Source organism: Triturus cristatus, chromosome 10 (assembly GCF_964204655.1).
Source record: "Triturus cristatus chromosome 10, aTriCri1.1, whole genome shotgun sequence".
Lineage (NCBI taxonomy): Eukaryota > Metazoa > Chordata > Amphibia > Caudata > Salamandridae > Triturus > Triturus cristatus.
In genome coordinates, this window is record NC_140593.1 from 497,326,643 (window position 1) to 497,339,499 (window position 12,857).

At 48.9% G+C, this 12,857-nt stretch overlaps 1 protein-coding gene across 1 annotated transcript in view; it reads left to right on the top strand.

Moving 5' to 3' along the window:
• The window catches only part of VIPR2 (vasoactive intestinal peptide receptor 2), a 961,249-nt gene that overhangs the window by 15,577 nt on the left and 932,815 nt on the right, over window positions 1–12,857 (top strand). The window lies entirely within an intron of this gene.

The following is a 12,857-nucleotide window of genomic DNA, read 5'->3' on the forward strand; positions in this document are numbered from 1 at the left end:
CCAGAGAGGCTCCAACTCAGCATTGTTCGCCCAGAGAGCGCCAGTGCGCTCCACAGTACTTTGGGGCAAGCCACTTTTCTATATTGGTGCACCATTATTTTAGGAGCCCGTGCGCTCCAGGGGGACATGTCATTTTCGAGCCTAGTTGGCTCGAACGTTCTGGATATTGTTTCAGGGGCTAGTGAGAGCCCCTGCCTACTATGTGCCTTCCCCAGCTGCGCAGCACTTAGTGCCAGCTGCAGCGTTTAGGCCCTGTGCTTGTCCCCAGCTGCCCAGCAAGTAGTGGGCAGCTGCTACATTTAGGTTTTGGCGCAACCTGGACTATAATGTGATTTTGGTGCTAGGAAATGTACGGTGTAGTATGTTTTGCGCACCCTGTGTTCATGCTTATGGTGCTAGGAAATGTACTGTGTATAGTATGTTTGGCGCACCCTGTGTCTTGTACCTCTAAATGTGGTTAGTTCTGCCTAGGAGGTTGTTTTATCTGCTTAGGTTGATGGTAGGGAGAAGGTACTTCCCTGTGCGATGTGCGCCCCTAGTATAGTTATACTTAGGTGGTTAGGTCTAATGCGTTAGACCAATGAGAATTGCATAATGTGATTTATGCCCCTGTGATAGATGCAGGATAGGTTTTATACCTGATGCTAGTGTGATGACGCTGAGGTCATTATTGCGCCAGTAGTTGCTGGTTGTGCTCTACAGTTACTTTGTGTTATGTTCTACATTTACTATTGGTGATTTGTGCTAAGTTCTAAAAGTTCTAATTCCGGACAGTGGTCCATGTGGCCCTGTCCCCTGTACATATAATCCCTTTTAAATTCCGCCCGTGCCTGTTGGCACATTGTAAAGTGGGTGTTTTTATCTAATGTGTTTTGGCATAATACAAAGGCTATTTTTATAGAACACCTTGTGTGGAGTTTCCTTTGTGGTGGGCCTTGGGTGTTGTTGCTGGGTGCGCGCGCAAACGCTTTACACATCGCCTCAGAGAAAAGCCTGACTGCTCGTGCCAAGCTACCAAGGGGGTGAGCAGGGGTTATCTTTGGCGTGTAACTCCCCAGCCCTGACTAGAGTGGCGGTTTCTGCCTGGCTTTGGCGCAAGCCTCAGCCAACCAGAAATCCCATTTCTAACATTGGTGATCAGCGGTGGGATTTGGACTTGCGTTTGCGCTGTACCGCAGCGGCAACTGGCCGCACTACAAAACTCTGCATTTAGATAATCACATGGTATAGGGATTATTGTTTTAAGTTTGTTTTTAAATGTCATTTCTTTGGAAATGTGTTTCTTGTGCATTGTGAGTTAGGTGTCCCTAGCTCAGGAGGGTGGATCATCCCCCTTAGTGCATTGTGTTTTCTGGATTCACCAGAGGGTGCGATCCAGTGGTGGCAGCAGATGTGTGTCCAGTGCATGAATTCCCATTCCCAGTTCCAGGGGTAGTGGTACCTGTGTCACGTGGTGGTCAGGTTGAGAAATCAGGGGCGGTAGAAACTGTCTTACCAGTCTTGGGAGGGGTTTGGGGATGAATGTGTAATGCGCTGGATGAATGTGAATGTCCCATTCCCAGTTCCCAGAGTAATAGTACCTGTGTCACGTGGTGGTCAGGTTGAGAAATCAGGGGCGGTAGAAACTCTCTTACTAGTCTGGGGGGTGTGTGTATGTGGATGAATGGTGTGAGTTCTCTGAAATAAGGAGCTTGCTGGTTGATTGGGTGTGAGTTCTCTGGGATAGGGAACTTGCATTGGGGAGTGATTCCAAAAGTAGTGGCTGAGGTGTCTTCCAGCCCAGCATGGTGGAAGAGGTTCAGAGTAGCCCAGCTAGGTCTCGGTGTAGGGGCTCACGTCCTGTCTCTGCGGAGAAGGAGTGGGTGGGACTGCGTGTCTCCAGGTGCCCGAAACCCAGTGTCAGGGCCTGGATGGTTTCTTTAGGGAAAATCAGGTCGGGGGCATAGGCTGTACCAATAGGTCATTTGAGGAGGATCTCCCAGTGTTTAGAGGACGTGGAGTGTCTGTAATCAGAGCTCCAGTAGTCCTGGTGTCTGGCGCTACCGCTCCAGTTGGGAGGGTGCAGAAGTCCAGAGGGAGGGGTGAGAGGGGGAGGGATTCCCCAGTGGGAACCAGTAGGTCAGGGACCAGCCGGGAGGGCTGAGTCGCCACTGAGTGACCGTGGTGTTGCCACTTCTGTCCTGGGGGGTCTGCACGCACTGTCAGATGGACAGGAGGTAGTGAGATCAGCGCCAGGCAGACTGTCACACGACCCATTAGTTATGTGTCACCCTCGTTAAGTCCTGGTTCGCCAGGCATCTGACCAAAGGGTACGTCCCTCGGTTGGGGAGCCAGTAGTCGGTGTTTCCGGATCTGGACGTGAGGGCAGCTGTAGTCCTGAGGGCAGGTGGGGCTCATCTTAGGTGAAGAGACCCTGCTCTACAGTGGAAGGGGGTGCAGAGGGAGGGAGTCCTCGCCTCTGACCCCTTGGATCCCAGGTGGTAGACCAGTTGGTGGAGAGAGGTCCTGAACTGGTGGGAGAGTTGTGTTCTGGTGGGTGCTTCCCTGGGAGGGTGCGGTACCCCAGAAGTAGAGGTAGGGTGGGGCATTCTTGCCCGTGACCTCTGGTCAGCCTGAGGGTGCGGACCCTAGGTTGAAGCATCAGTGGTAGTTGGGAACTACACTGAGAGGGAGAGTGGAGAATGGCTTGTACGCCAGGGGTTACTACCCCCCACTCTGGGTTTGGCAAGGACCAGTGGTATCTGGGTGGCCTAGGGCCTGGTCCTGGCCGTGGACAACTAGGTAGTACCAGTGGGGTAGCCTAGTTGGGCCTGAGTTCTTTTCGGTTGTTTTTTTTTCAGATGGAACCATGTTGATTGAGAATGGCGTAGAACCGGAGAGTGTCCCTGCAGTGCGGGCCGGCGTCCGTGTTCTATCGCCCCAAGCAGGGAAGACCATCACGGTGGTGATTGGTCTGCCCTGCGTTTTGGCTGGAAGGGGGTTGTGTTGGACTTGGCCCTTCTGGCAGGTTCACCCCTGAACGTTTTGCTTTTTATTGGTGACTTGGTGTGGTGATTTTTGGTTTCTGCGCACTTTCCCTGTGTCCCAGGGTAAAGTGCGTGCGCGCTCTGAGTGCATGTGGTGAGATAGGCCTGCCCTCCCATAGGAATGCATGGGGAATGTATGTGTCCCTAGTAGTTCCTGATGCGTGGGGTGTGCAGGCCCGAGTTTGGTATGTGCGGACTCGTGTGATTGAATGCTGTGCGATGATGTGTGCGGCGTGCATGTACCTAGTGTGGAAGTGCCACTTCTAGAAGTGGGCACTTCTGTGTGCAGTGTGTCTGGCGCATGATTGGCTGGTTGAGGTCATGTGACGGGCTAGGGATTCCCCAGAGTCAGGATGAGTCACCCAGTGGTGAATGGGGAGATCAGCAGCTAGAAGGGTGGGAGGAGTACACCTGGGTCCTGAATAGGGCAGGGTTTCCCCACACAATGCTGGCTCCGCCCCCTGTGGTGCGACTGACGACCCTAGCCCTGCCAGTGAATAGAGTGAGGGGCTGAGCACATCAAGGGTGCTCCCCAACCAGCTGCGACTGGTTTTCCCCCTCACCCGGAACCCAGAACAAAGGGATTTGGTGTATAAAAAGGGGCTGTGTCCCCTTACAAAATGTTCTTGTTCTAACTCGAATCTACCAGGGGCGTGCTGCTGCTGGGGCCCAGGGGAAGGCTTGCCTCCCTGGGCCCTGCCCAGCCCCTGGATGCCAGATGGACTTACTGGACCTTTTTCCTTTGCTGGGAGCTGCTGTGCTCCAGTTTCTTGATGCCTCCAGGACTGCTGGGACCGTTGGCTCTTTTTTTATTGCTTTTGCCCAGGGCTTTGCTATAGTCCTCCAGCGCCTGAGCGCTGTATTCTGTTTTTTAAACTGGCCCAGCGGAGGGAGAGCGTGGGTTTCGCAGCGCCGAGCTACAGCCCCTGTCGGAGGGAACCCCCGTGGTAGGGATTCCCCGTGATACGAGACCAAGCGGGAGCCCACTCCGCTGGTTATGCTGCCAATTACTTTTTATTAATTAGCAGGTGCCCACCCTGCTTTATATTCTAATTCCGAGGGAGCCTACCCCTCATAGTGCCTGTTCGATGTTGTAGCGGGAGCCCACCCCGCGTTTCACCGCCGCGGCCGGGGAGAACCGGAAGTCAGGTCGCGGGCTGCCTGACATGGGGCGGGACTTCCGCTTTCCAAAGGAAGCCCCGCGCCCACGGAGTCCCCCGGAAGCCGGCACAGAGAGGTGCGTCGAACCCCTCAGCGGAGCTCTCGTGAAGTGAGAGCCCCGCGTTCAGAGGAAGCGGCGCGTTGTATGCTCCATCGTCGGCCCCGCAGAAGTTGAGGCGGGAGCCTACCCCGCCGTGAGAGGCGCGTCCAAGAGAGCCGGTAAATGAGGGCTCTAAGGGGGTCCGGGCCGCCTTTCGCTCCCGCCGACGAGGGAGCCGATACCATTCTAAAGTGCCTGTAAAGGCACTGAGTGTAAAGTTCTGGGGCGGCCCCGTCTGTTAGCGGGCCGCTCCCATGGGGGCATAGTGGGTTACAGAGCCCCGTGAGGCTCTAACGCGGGGCAGATTTGTTTAGAGCCCAGTGAGGCTCCAACGAGGCGGGCATCCCTTATTTCGAGTCCAGAGGGGACTCCACCGGCCAGCTCATATTATTATTTCAGAGCCCTGAGTGGCTCCAGCACGTGTGCCAGTTGTTCTCTGAGCCAGATGGCTCCAACGTTTGGGCCCCCCCCCTCATTACCTTAAGAGCCAGAGAGGCTCCAACTCAGCATTGTTCGCCCAGAGAGCGCCAGTGCGCTCCACAGTACTTTGGGGCAAGCCCCTTTTCTATATTGGCGCACCATTATTTTAGGAGCCCATGCGCTCCAGGGGGACATGTCATTTTCGAGCCTAGGTGGCTCCAACGTTCTGGATATTGTTTCAGGGGCTAGTGAGAGCCCCTGCCTACTATGTGCCTTCCCCAGCTGCGCAGCACTTAGTGCCAGCTGCAGCGTTTAGGCCCTGTGCTTGTCCCCAGCTGCCCAGCAAGTAGTGGGCAGCTGCTACGTTTAGGTTTTGGTGCAACCTGGACTATAATGTGATTTTGGTGCTAGGAAATGTACGGTGTAGTATGTTTTGCGCACCCTGTGTTCATGCTTATGGTGCTAGGAAATGTACTGTGTATAGTATGTTTGGCGCACCCTGTGTCTTGTACCTCTAAATGTGGTTAGTTCTGCCTAGGAGGTTGTTTTACCTGCTTAGGTTGATGGTAGGGAGAAGGTACTTCCCTGTGCGATGTGCGCCCCTAGTATAGTTATACTTAGGTGGTTAGGTCTAATGCGTTAGACCAATGAGAATTGCATAATGTGATTTATGCCCCTGTGATAGATGCAGGATAGGTTTTATACCTGATGCTAGTGTGATGACGCTGAGGTCATTATTGCGCCAGTAGTTGCTGGTTGTGCTCTACAGTTACTTTGTGTTATGTTCTACATTTACTATTGGTGATTTGTGCTAAGTTCTAAAAGTGCTAATTCCGGACAGTGGTCCATGTGGCCCTGTCCCCTGTACATATAATCCCTTGTAAATTCCGCCCGTGCCTGTTGGCACATTGTAAAGTGGGTGTTTTTATCTAATGTGTTTTGGCATAATACAAAGGCTATTTTTATAGAATACCTTGTGTGGAGTTTCCTTTGTGGTGGGCCTTGGGTGTTGTTGCTGGGTGCGCGCGCAAACGCTTTACACATCGCCTCAGAGATAAGCCTGACTGCTCGTGCCAAGCTACCAAGGGGGTGAGCAGGGGTTATCTTTGGCGTGTAACTCCCCAGCCCTGACTAGAGTGGTGGTTTCTGCCTGGCTTTGGCGCAAGCCTCAGCCAACCAGAAATCCCATTTCTAACATGAAAGCCCTGCAACCTTGATGTTTGGGAGAGCCATGATGACCAAGCTACCTCAATGAACCAACAGAAGATCCTGTACTGATGAAGAAATTCATATAAAAGACTTGGATTGCAAAAGAAAAATGAAGGCCTATTCTGACAAGCGCCAACATGCAAAAGAAGTTACTTTCACAAGAGGAGATCGAGTGCTTGTCCAACAGTCTAGAAGGAGAAAATCTGATGCTCCCTTCGATGCTGAGCCATTTCATGTTGTGACCAGCAAAGGACACATCGTGACTGCCTAGCATCCTAGGAACTTCATTATGCGAGATTCCTCGCATTTCAACATGTGGCTCATCCCTCGTCAGGTGCTGATGTCAATCTAGAGACTGGGTCTAAAAGGACAAGTGAAAACCCCCTGACTTATGTTGTTCCTACATCTCCAACGCAGATCACAGATGATTTTACTGCCTGTCCCCAATTTTTGAAGACATGGTCAGGACATGTGATCAGAGAACCACGAAGACTATTTGAAGAGTTATAATTGTATATATGTTTGTACATTTTTAATTTTTTATTTAACAGAGTGGGAGATGTAGTGTTGTGAGAGTTAGTAATGAGGGAACCTTTGTGGCTCCTGATGAAATCTGTAGAACTGTGAAATCAGCGTTAGAGCATAGAGCATAGTGAAGTGAATGCATGTTTAGGATGTTGAGTTTGCGGTTACACGCAGATGAATAAAGACAGGTTATACTAAGCTCCATGTGTGTTGTAGTCATTAGCAGGTGCCCAGGCAGTGAAGGATGCTACACCCCCTTAACAGCTCAATGTATCAGCTTCCCATTATGATGTAGAAGGTAACTGGTATAAATGTATTCATAAACTAATGCACCATGACCTGCTCATGCCTAGATGGCAAACTATGTATAATTTAACATACAGTACCATAGCAGCTGCCTCAGGCCTGTCTCTTGCTAAATAAATATTGCTCTGGTTATGATGGAGCAGGAATGCAGTAAGATATTTTCCACAGCTGTAAAACATTGATGCTGTAGGGTTGGATTTTTCCTGGGTGCAGCGACTACCACTTTTTCTGAGTTTTCCTCTGGAAAATAGGTATTACATGTTAAATGTGGAACAGTAAATTTCAGCAGTTTAGAGCTGTCAAAATTCATAAGGGAAAAATGGTGATGTGTGGTAGTTACCTCAGTACGTGAAATTCAAAGCTTTGCACAAACAGGAGTTTGCTCAGGGGTCAGAATTTAACATTCCACATATTATCAGCACTTACAAGATAAGGAAAGACAGACAGTCTCAAGTAACAAACTGTAATGAAGACATAGATACAGACACAATACACAGGATGAGTACATTATACTAGCAGTTTTGCACTGGTGAGCGGGTGATTTTGCACCAGCATCTGCACTGACCACCCATTTGATAATGTAATGTTTACTTGGTACAAATGTTGCTCTGACACTGATCAGTTAGTCAAATTGTCACTTTACATGCATAGATCATTTACACCTTCCAACTCACATAGTGCCACTGTTTGTCATAGGATATTGGTTCTTTTCACACGGTCACCTGGTGAGGAGCCGATATTACACATAATTAACTTCCACAACTGTATAAAGAATGTCACTGCCTGGATGAAGGAGACCTGTTTGAAGCTCAACACAGACAAAACAGAGGTTCTAATCTTTGTCAGACACACCGCTCTCTGGAATGGCTTCTGGTGGTCGGTGGAGCTCGGACCGACCCCCACAATGAAAGACCACGCCAGCAACCTTGGCATCATCCTGGGCAGCGAACTCTCCATGAAACATCAGGTCAATGCCATTTCTTTAGTTTGCTGCCACAAGCGCCACAAAGTCTTGAGGTGGCTGTCAATCAGCACCAGGCAAACGTTGACGCAGGTCCTCCTCACTAGTCGAGTAGACTACTGCAATGCACTCTATACAGGCACAACCACCAAACTCATTCAAAGACTCCAGATGATCAGGAATGCAACTGCCAGACTGATCCTCAACCTGCCCAAAAGGACACACATTACCCAGCACCTGAAGGACCTTCACTGGCTGCCCGTCCAGAAGAGGTGCCAGTTCAAGCTTCTGATCCACGCTTACAAAGCCCTTTGTGATCAAGGACCATCATACATGAACCACGGCCTGCATTTCCACTGACCAACCAGGAATCTCCTCTCCACACACCTCACCCTTGCACAGATACCATGTATCCGCCGCTCCCGCTCCAGATGATGATCCTTCTCCCACCTATCCGCCAAAGCCTGGAATGCCCTTCCCCTTCACCTCTGCACTGCACCCTCGCTGACCCACTTCAGGAAGGGACTCAAGATGTAGCTCAACTGAAACCTGTTGAACAGCGTCTGGATACCCTCTAGGGTGATAAGTCATGCTATACAAGTACTACTTGCTTGAATTAACTGGAAACCCCTGCAGAGAGCAGATATACAGCCATTTGTTTGGTTTCTGCATAGGTAACGTCCATTACAGGGTGTGAAATCTTCCCAGGACATCAGCAGCATACTTTAAAGCTTTGTGTTTTTTTATGTTTGCGGGGAGTACCTCAGGCTCTGCTCAGCACAAAGCCCCGCCTCCTCAAAGGCCCCACCCACTTCTCACATGGCAAAATTTTTCACAAGGTGGCATTCCGGTCATTGTAAATAGTGTAAGATGCTATGTTAGAATTCAGGGCTGCACCTGACAACGTTCAAAGTGAGCAGGAAGTTAGGGATCGGTGATCCGGAAGTAAAGGCAACCGAAAACACCATGTAACATCCAGCGAATGAACAGATGTTTTGAATCCCCGATAAAGGGATTCTAAAATTGACTACAAACTGTGTCACTGGTTATGAAAATCAGAAAGAAAACCCCATAATCATAATTTATTCAGTTTTTCGTTAGTAAATGAACTGTATAAACACTAAACATTTCTTGACTTCAGTGAAAACGTATCAGCTCTGTTCATTTTACTTCAAATGCAATGGTGGCAGACTCTCAACATGAAACTGCTGTGCACATTCATACACTGGACGCAAATTTGATTTGATAATGAATATGATGCCAAATGCAAACTCAACGACCTCTTGCCGCCTAAAATTTAAAATGCATAATAGAGTGTTCCTTTTTTATAGGGGGATGAGTGGCAGCTCAATTGCGTAATGAAGGTGCTGTAGCTGCAGTTCATAGATTTGAGTACAAGTGAGCTCATGTATTCTTCTTTTGCAAATGTACAAGAAGAACTCAAGACTGGCATTGACTTTGATGGTATAATTTAGTAATAGTATTACGTGCTATTGATCGTGCTACAAACCGCATTACCGTGGTAGGAAAACATCCGTGTTGATACAAATGACGAATCATTCATTCAAATGTTTTTCAGAGAATCCAACAGGTGATACCAATTGAGATGCTCTTTTCGAATCCTGAACTAAATCCTGGAGAAATCCAGCTAGATTCGGTAATTGCGCTGCTGCTTAGTCGTACCAAAGCCTTTAGCGGCATATTTACGGGAATGGTGGTGCAGGGTAGCGCAGCAAGTTACATTTTAGCGCTGCCCTGCACCACCAAGAAAGGCAAGAATGCACCATATGTATCCAATACGGTACAATCCCGTCCTTTCCCCCCTGCACTGGCGCCGTTTTGGCAACCCAGCTCCAACGCAGACACCCTTGCACCATGGTGCAAGTGTGCCTGTGCTGTGCTTGGTGCAGAAAGGGGTACCGTCCTGCACAAAAACAATCCAAAGAGGTGTTTTCCTTTCTATGTGTGCTGTAAAATGAAGCAAACATAGATTGAGGAAAAAACAAGGTGAAATAATATATTTCTTCTCGGTACGCCTCCCGTGGGAAGGCGTCAGATTTTGACGCATTCCCAGGTTTACAAGTCTTTGTTAATCTGGAAATGCATCAAAACCATGGGAGTTGTTTGGGAACATCCACTGCATCGCCCATTAAACTCCTCCCTTGCGCAGATTAAGGCAAAGGAACGATTTGCTCCGCGTTGCATTACTCCATATTTGTGAAGCCATTCAAAGTCACGCAAAGGTGCTTTGCGAGGGTTCATAAATATGCATGAGAGGTTTGTGGCAGGCATAACTCAAAGCCCTCATAAATATGGCCCCTAGTGTTCTGATGTAAAAAATCAGAAATAACATGCAGTACAGAATTTACCACATTTCTTTATTATTTTATAACTTGGCCATCAGAAGCAATTTGCTTCTGGAATACAGTTGCAACATTTTCATGATTTTATGCAAAATTAAGAATAAACGTCTCAAAATTTGAGGTAATGAATACGAATAGTTTCTTATTTCAGCCCTTTCTGCAGCACTCTAAAAGGACATCTGAGTGTAATAAAATGGTTAATCTAGCGGATGAGAGAATCTGTTTAAATCTTTATTCGGATTAAATTTTACTAAAAGTTGCAAAATCTTGTCATTGACAAGTTTTAATTTATCTTTATAGAGCTAAAACACAAGTGTCCTCTTTATGAGAGTATCAGATTTACTGCGAATCTTATGTGTCTCATCTAGGGACTTAAAGCAGGCAAAGTCTCTGCGTGGAACTCCTTAGAAAAATTAGGAATTACTAAGAGAACTATGTGCAGAATTACTGATTGTTGTATAATTCCTCATTTCTGAAGGTCTGCTCGGGGTTAATCTGGTAATTCCCTGGTATTTCTCCCTCCTGGAGTTACAGCTATCCGCATTATCATTAACGTAGTGGAGCAGTGGCGGCTGGGGACATTTGAAAGTGGTGTGGCGTAAAATGATTGGCATACTGCACCGCGGCTTGCGAGAGCAGCAATCGCGCCCGAACAACTTTCCCCCCGAGAATATTTTGAAAAAAAGAGTGGATAAATGGTGCATTTTCAAGCAAATTTGGGGAAGCAGGAAGGTTAACAGAGCAATACCAGCACTTAGAATATCTGCCCCCATCCATGACTTTCTGAACCATGACAGCATGTTTCAAATCAGCCTGCGCCCACCGCATGGCTGTGCCACAAACTGTTGCATCATTACTGCCTGTGCCGGCACCCACTGCATGCTACACCACAGCTGCCTGCACATTAGCCGCTTGCGCCACATCCCACAGATCTACACAAAGTCTGCTTCTATGCACATATCAATTGCAACTAGAGTTAGACCATGCCTGCACCGGAACGTCTCTGCTGTCCTGCCCGGCTTTAACAAACTACGGCATATTCTGAGAATGTTTTTGAATGTCATGGTGTTTCTAGAAACTTGAATGAAATGTGAGCGTCGGGTCGGGTCGTTCATGGTGGACCAGGCATAAACCAGGCACACTAGTCACGGTTCGCTCGTGAACATAAAAAGAGATTTGCCATAGCACAGATTACACTTAGATGGCAGAATAGCAGCAACGCCTCCCCCAAACATTGTCCACACCACATAAAAACGCTCTTTATCACATAAGAAGTATCCATGCCATGTAAACACTGTCTCCGCTCCTCAGAAGTGCCGGTGCCACACAATTGCGCTCTCATAGAAGAATTCGCTACACCATGCACTTGCTGATTGTACAGTATAAGAACTCCCTATGCATACAGGCATTCTCCTTGCCATATAACAATTCCCCATAGATACATTACCTCCTCGTCCAGTCTTCCTCGTCACAGTATTCACATATGAGCCTCCGGCTCCACACAGAACTCCAAGTAAAATTAAAAGAGCAGCGCTCTAGTCTCCCCTCCCTCCTCCAATATGGCCCCCAGTGGCTTCAGCCAATCCCATAAAAGGACACATACCAACCATCTCGACCTGTTCTTTTTTTCTGCAGGGCTACTCTGGGGGATTCGACGACTCTGGGGGTTTGGCCTCAGTCGGTGTTGTCATGTTCCTCCAACTACAAGGAGCTGAAAGCCGTACTTCTGGGTTTGTTGGATTTCTCGGATCTGGTTCAGGGTCACCATGTACAGGTCCGAACGGACAATCAGGTTATGATGTCGTATGTGAACCATCAAGGAGGGTGCAAGGTTCGATCCCTCAGTTGCCTCAGCCGTGGGATTTGTTTTTGGGCAGAGATACATCTGGAGTCCCTATCTGCCATTTATCTACCTGGCACGGAGAACACTGTGGCGGATTGTCTGAGCCGGGTGTTTCCTTCCATGGGATCTTTGTCCCTGACACATGTGATGTTCAGGAGGTTGCGGCGGATGTTTGGTTATCCGATTGTCGACCTCTTTGCTTCCCAGGACAATTTCAAGATCCGTTGCTTTTGCACAATTATGCCTTGCCGGGATGCATGGAGGGTGGATGCCCTGTCGTTCCCTTGGCCGACGGGTCTCTTGTATGCCTTTCCCCCTGTTCCCCTGATTCCGGCGGTCTTGCAGAAGATCAAGAGGGAGGGATCCTTTGTGCTTCTCATTGCTCCGGGTTGGATGCGTCGCCCTTGGTATCCCCTGATGTTGGAATTGGCTGTGTCTCCGGGGTGGGCCTTGCCATTCAGTCCTTATCCTCTGTTGGGTCCTCTTCTTCCTCTGCCTGTGTTCCGTTCCTTGGGTCTGCGGGCCTGGCTCTTGAGAGGGATTCGTTGATGCGAACTGGCTGTTCATTGGCTGTGGCTGGGGTCATTCAGCAATCCAGGAGACCTTCTACTCTTAAATCCTTTTCGAAACACTGGGATAATTTTGTTTCTTGGTGTCTGTGTCGCGATCTGTCGGTGGCTTCTTTGGATCCGGCTCGCATTTTGGATTTTTTGAATGATGGATTTGTGCTGGGCTTGGCCATTTCGACTCATCGGGCTCAGTGGGCTGCGATTCAGGCGTTCCATGTCCTCCCTTTAATTTCTGTTTCGCCATTGGTTGCTAGACTTTTTAAGTCTCTCTCTTTCCAACGCCCCCGTCTTATCATGTGTCCTCCACCTTGGGACCTGCCTTTGGTATTGCGCTCCTTGCAGTTGGCTCCCTTCGAGCCTTTGGAGTCGGTGGG